Consider the following 6954-nt stretch of genomic DNA (forward strand, 5'->3'; position numbering starts at 1 on the left):
AGGCTCTGTTGTGCACATGGGATTGAGTTAAGTGTCATCAGAAAACCTTTTTCAACAAGTTTTACTGTGTTTAAATAAGCCAAAAATAAACTATGTAAGGTTAGACTCTTGAAGTTTGAACCAACACCAGCTTCTGAGTTGTGTTGAACCAAACTGCCTTCTTACCTCTTGAAGACTTTGCTGATTTAGATGGTTGAAGAGACCCTTGCAATCAGCAAGACTAAATATCAAGCAAGCCAAAAAAAGCAAAGTTTTCCTTCTTCCATGTCTAGAACTTAACAGCAGATACCACCACATTTAGGTGGGGTCTTCCACATCAAATCGCACAATCAAGGCAACCTCCCCACCCCCATCTGGTCAACCCCCCTATCCAGACATTGATCAAGCTGCTTCTAACTGATAACTGGACCACAGCCCAGGCCCCTGGTTACCTCCTGCTCCTAGCACAGAGGCTGTTTTGGGTTGTTTTAGAGGTGTGGTCTCTAGGGGAGGTTTAGCAAACACACAAAACAGTTGCACAATTAACATGGCCCAAAGGGCCGTCCTAAGTGAGGATATTCCAGCTGAGACCTGGGAAATCTGTGGGGTCCGGACTGCACAAGATGCAGCAGACAGGAGGCTGGGGGCTGGGGAAGGATTTGAGGAAAGTAGAGTGGGCAGTGCACACAGATGGTGAGTCCTGGTTAACACATTAATGGTAACTTCAGAGGGGACACCAAAATGCGCCATTGTCGCATTAAGGAATGATGTTAGAAACTTCCTCTTGAGTTCTTTTGACCAAAAATGAGCTCAGATTTGAATTTGAATTCTCCACTTCTTTCCTTGTATCTTCCATTTATCTGTAGTCTGTCATGTGAGTGTGTGTGTGTGTTTCAGAGAGAGAGAGAGAGAGAGGTCTGTCCCTGTTGCCTATCTGATAATGTGCCCCTGTCTGCTTCATATCTGTTCTGTCCCTAACAAAAGATCTTCTTGCTCTATAACTGAGCAGCACAGAACTCGTGGTTTGAGGAAGGAATGAGAAATTCTTATAGAGATCTCTCGCAGCACTTTAAAAATGAAGAAGTTACTTTACTGACCCCAGCTGCCTCACACACGACTCAAACCACACACGGATATTATCCTCTCGGTTCTCATTTGCTCCCAACATTTATGAGATGTTTCTTTTGTTTAATGTTGCTTTCAACCAGTTGGCTGCTTTTAATAAATAATTATCACTCACAACACCCCTACACACACACACACACACACACACACACACACACACACACACACACACTATTCTGGGTCAGGAGCATAGAAGAACACATAACTTAAAGTTAAAGCTGTGCATTTAGTGCACATTGTAAAAGCTGATTGCATGGGGAAGCCAAAGCGTGGTAAGATCGGTCACATTAGTCTCTCAAAGGCAAGTTAAACAAACAGGCCTAGCACACAGTAGGGCAGTAGGCTGAGTAGATAGTCTTTTGCTTGGTTGGTTGGTTTTTGGTTTTTTTGTTTTGTTTTTTGAGACAGGGTTTCTCTGTATAGCCGGCTGTCCTGGAACTCACTCTGTAGACCAGGCTGGCCTCGAACTCAGAAATCTGCCTGCCTCTGCCTCCCATGTGCTGGGATTAAAGGCGTGCGCCACCACTGCCTGGCTTTGAGTAGATAGTCTTAAGTTATCGTAAAGCATATTATTAACAATTTGAGTGCAAAGTCTGGAAAGAATTCATTGTCTTGGAGTCAAGTGATAGTTCAGAAAAAAATGTCTCACCGTGGGCAAGAGGCATCAAGGGCCAGGGTAAAGCCAGAGGCAAAATTGAGAAATGATGGTGCTGTGAGCAAGGACAGTTCCCAACAAGGCTTAGCCCCCAGTGGTGTGTTTAAGAGCCTTAAAGCACGTGCAGATGTTCACCCATAGCCATGTGTTTGCCTTGTGATCTTTGCTCCAGCTGTTCTCAGGGAGTGGGGAGAGCACTTGGGTCTGGAGCAGGACAGGACAAGAGGAGAATCCAGCACTGCTCGCTGCCCCAGGGTCAATGTGGAGGGGTGTGCCTTAACAGGGCAGAAGGCATCAGCAAGCTGGGTAGCTATACCCTACCCACTAGACCCAATGCATGACAGCCCCTGGGTGGAGAGGCAGAGAAAGATAGTAACCGTGGGAGAAGGAGCAGTGAGCCCTGAGACTCCCCAGGGATGGGAAAGACCAGGGGGAGGCCATACTTCCAGAGACGGCAGAATATGGGTAGGAAGCTCATTCACAGGACCCCACCGGCACATGGACCTCTCACCTCAGGCAATACCACCTGCCATGAAGTGGAATCAGAAGCCTAGTCCTCTTTCCCCCATGCCAGTCCCAGCACCAGGCTAGGATTCAGATCCTATCAGGACAAGGATTCCGGATGAACCAGGGGTCCCCAGGCCTCCTAGGACAAGGCTAGAAATCCTTCGGTCTCAATTTCCCCATCTGTGAAATGGGTATGAAAGGGTGACCTAGAGAGAGAGAGAGAGAGAGTTCGCCCATTTCTCCTTCACTTCCCCTCCATGTGACCTGTATTCCATCCCCCTCTCTCCTTGACTTCTTTTTAATGGCCCTTCTGGCTCTTGACCACAGACTTGTGAATCTTAGAGTCCTTTCCCTTGCAGAACTGGAAAGTGCTAGACTCAACAACGTAATCATTTTTTAAAAATAAAAACAAACCACAAATGTGTGGCTGCAGCCATATATTTTCACCCTGCCCCTCATTTCCTGCAAGGCCCCAGTTCTATGGCTAAAAATAGATGCTAGAGGCACACTAAGATGTGAGGGAATGTGGGGGCAGGGTCTCCAGATCCCTGTGCCCCTTTGAGCAGGGAGGTCACCCTGTCTCACTGCTGAAAAAGAAATCAGGAAGCAGTCCACTCCCGAGAACTGCTTATAGACCACTTGAGAAAGCAGTGGCGTGGGTGGCCCTGCAGCCATGATGTTCTGCCAGGGGCGGGGCCTGCACTGTGCTCGCTCATCTGTGGCCACCTAGGATTCCACCCTGCATCACTCCTTTTCTCTTCTCCTGGAGATCATTCTAAACCCCGCCAAAGTGGAGAGGCCCCTGTTCCCCCACCAGTCCTGCACGGATACTGGGGTTCCTCTGCTATTCTTCCCCTCCGAGAGCCAGTTCCCAGGCCAGCAATAAACATACCTCTTCCCTCCATGCTCTGATAGCCCCACTCCAAAAAGAAGGTGTCTCTCCCTTTCTACCAGACTCAATCTTAGAGTGCCCCTAGCCACCTGCAATGCCAGGATGGCTCGTGCCCATGACAGAGGTTTGGAGGCTGAGGGATGCTGTCATAGAGCATCCTCATAGATGGTTAGAGGAGGTGTGGCTTCACTTTCCTATGGCCCCTGTTACTACAGAGACTCCCATCCAGGCTACAGCCTGTTACAACCAGGCTCCTCTCCTCCATAAGGTTTTCTGCTCTGTGTCTCGGCCCTCATCCCACCATGCCAGCCCAGCAAGTCTGCTCAGCGTGTCTATCCCCTGGCTCCCTCCTACTTTGCCTTCCATCCACCTAAAGGGCCTCTTCCAGTCATCCATACTCTGCCTCAGGAGACAATAGTGATCTATCTCCAGAACCCACTTTCTATGTACACAGGCCCTGCTGGATATTTTGTCCTTGGGTCCCACTCATGCCAGTATGTGCCAACATCTAACCACAGCACCATGGCTCTCTGTCCCATGAGCACCTTCTATAGACCAGGTGTACGTGGGGGCACTTTCCATGCTTCATTTATATTCTCTCAGCAACCTTGAGATATATGGGTTTATTACCCCCATTCTAAAAACAAGGAGACAGAGTCCTAGAAAGACGGCTTCACTTACAAAGCCATCATCAGCTGCTAATCAGTGATGTTGGGATATGAACTCATCAGGCTGTATGGCTTATAGTGTGCTCTGTTACCTCCCAGAACACCTTCACAAAAGGGAGTGTCATGAATGGGAACCTATACACCTGCATCTCGCTGGAGGGTGAGCTCTCATGGATGACAGCAGATCATCCATTTATGCCTGAGGCCCCCATAACACACTTCACTTCAAGGTAACTGGCCAGGGACAACCAGAGACCCCTTTCTTCTCCCCCTCTACTGCCACAGTAGATGGTGTCCAAATGCCAGCTTCTATGTCTGTAACAGAGACCAATGGGCAGGGTCTACTCTCAGCCTTCTGGCCAGTCACCAAGTCAGTTTTCTCAGTCTTACCTATGGCTCCAAACCCAGTTAACCAGAGAATCAAAGCAACTCTCTTGCCACAGCCACAGAACCAGAGCACAACACCTCAGCCCTCAAGCATGTCACAGTCCTTTGCTCAAACGAGGGTTGGCTGGAGGCTTCCTGTCAGTCACTTAGTGTACAGTGGCCGACAGAGGGAACAAGACAGACGTGTTCTCACGGGGAGCGCTCCTTCCAGGTGATTTGTAGCTAGGCTGTTGTTTGGGGTCTGAGAAGCATAAATCTCAGGTATTACAGTTTTCACTTTGGTCTGCGAACTATAATCTCATTGGAGGTGCAATGTCCATGAGGCTCGCAAGTCTCTAATTCTAAATCTCCCCCAGGGTGAGAGAACAAGAGCTGGACAAAAACCAAGGAAACTGCTTCCATGCAGGGCTGCTCGGCCACAGAGCACAGTTGGAGGCTAGGAAGCACAGTGACACAAGGGTGGCTCTTGGACATACAGACCCACGAGGTAACCCTGTGTGCTCAGGAGATACTATTTACGTTTCCATGGACCAACTCCTCCACGGGTTCTGCCCACCAACATCTCCATGGTGAGTGATATACAGATAGATAGTTGAGCACCTACTGTGTGCTCAGTGTTTCGAGAACCCTGCCATCTACTCCTCACAAAACCCGACCAGAACAAAGCTAAAGTGGCAAAGGTGAAGTAACTGGCCCAAAGCCTGGTGGGTCCTGACCCACACTGTGGGGTAGGAATACACTCAGCCACACACATCCATTGCTAAATTCTTTCCCTGGGAGAGACACAGACAACTTCTACCCTTCCTCCTAAGGTCCTCATGACAAAACAAGACACAATTCCACCAAAGTTCACTCTCTTGGAGCCAATGATAATGAGTGAGGGTTGTGGTGAGCAGCATGGGTGACCCGAAAGCAGCCACCCTGAAAGATTCACACCCAACATGGCTTCGCCATGGATGTATAAAAGGAACCCCTGCCTGCCTTCATCCTTTGACACTTATATCTTATAGCCCCACCCCCAGGCTACCAGGTCACATACAATTAAGGCATAATTGCATACAGCTGGTTAGGACAGTGGCTGGATACTCAGGTGAGGGTCTCAGGCTCTCCCCAATTCTCCTCCTAAGAGGGAAAGTCTAGAGTGAACAGGCACAGCTATGCTACTCTTGTGAGCAGGCATAGCAGAATTCAAAAAGGGCAGCAGTTTGGCTTGGAGAACAGTCTTGAAGTACAGTCTTAAAAAACGAGACTGTCATCAGCTTTAAAAATAGATATGGATGAGTCTGCGGCAGGTACGGATCCCAGCAGAAAGCTGGGAACACGCTGGAGACCTGACCCTCGGGAGGGCGTTTCTGATTATCTAGACCAGTACTGCTCTGCTCTCACTGGTTTCCTTGTGGCTAATCATCTGACCAAATGCAATGAAATAAAGGGGTTACCCTGACTGACAGCTTCAGGGAGTAGGATCTATCGTGGTGGGGAAGGCAGCAGGAGCAGGAGAGGGCAGTCAGGAAGCAGAAGGCAATGAATACTCATGCTCAGCTCACTTACTCCTTTCTAAGCCCTCTGAGGCTCCACCCCACCCCCACCCCCATCCCTACCCCAGCCAGCTATTTAGCATGGGTCTTTGCTCCTCGGTTAACCTTATCTCCATTCCTTCGACTATCTCCTGAGTGACTCTAGACCCCCTGTCAAACTGACACTCAATATAAACCATCCCAACCTGGAGAAGAAGAAAAAAAAGCATCGCTTCCCAAGTCCTAAGTAAAGTTAGAGTGCACCCCCAAAGTAACAGAACGCAGGAGAGCTCAATTACAGCAGGGAGGCAGAACCCAGAAGGAGCAACTTCTGCAGAGCAGGAGCATTCTCGAACACATCTGCCTGGAAACACGGTTTCCACACACACCTGCTGGTCAACCTCACTTAACCCCCAGTTACCCCTGTACCACGTTCAGCCTCAGGCTCTGTCCCAGCTGCTCTCTCACTCCAAGCGTGGATCTCTGAATACAGAATTTCTTGTAGGAGAAGTCCTACCCTTGCTGTGTTTCCAGGATGTGACAAAGAGTGGTCCCATGCTCACCGTGCTGCCCTGCAAGGTGCCGCTAGGTCATCAAGTTCACATCTTTGCACATCTATTGAAAAAATAAACTGTACTTACAATATGTGGTTTTTGTGGAAATATGAAAATAAATAACACTATGGCTTCTCAGCCCTTGGGCTAATGTTAAGTGCTGATTGGTTCTGCTTCTGCCCTTGGGGCATTAAGGCACCTTTGTACATCAGGCGGGACTGGAAGGAAGGAAGCTTATCCAAGTGGGTGGGGTTCCACAAGATCTCAGGTCTCGGCTGATGTGAGTGTGGGAGAAATAGCCTTCTCCAGAGACCGTTTTAAGTGAAATAGCTCTCTTTTATTGGGGGGTGCATGCCTTTAATCCAGCAGTGAGGTGGATGAGACAGGAGAATCTCAGGTCAAAGATCAGCCTGGGCTACAGGGAATGACATTGTCTCAATAACAACAACAGAGAATACCACCGAAAGATAGAAATATGAAATGCACTCTAATCACCTTTGCTGGCGGTGTCACTCCTCTGTGGCAGTGTTTCTAATGTTTCTATAGTTTGGGGACCCTACTGCCCACTCTCTGTAACTTAGTGCACTTCCCACTACCCACTCCCACCTGCTCTTTCTAAATGTCTCATCATTACACAGTGTACTTGGACAAGTGGGCTCATAGACACATT

The sequence above is a fragment of the Mus musculus genome, chromosome 7 (assembly GCF_000001635.26).
Source record: "Mus musculus strain C57BL/6J chromosome 7, GRCm38.p6 C57BL/6J".
NCBI classification, from domain to species: Eukaryota; Metazoa; Chordata; class Mammalia; order Rodentia; family Muridae; genus Mus; species Mus musculus.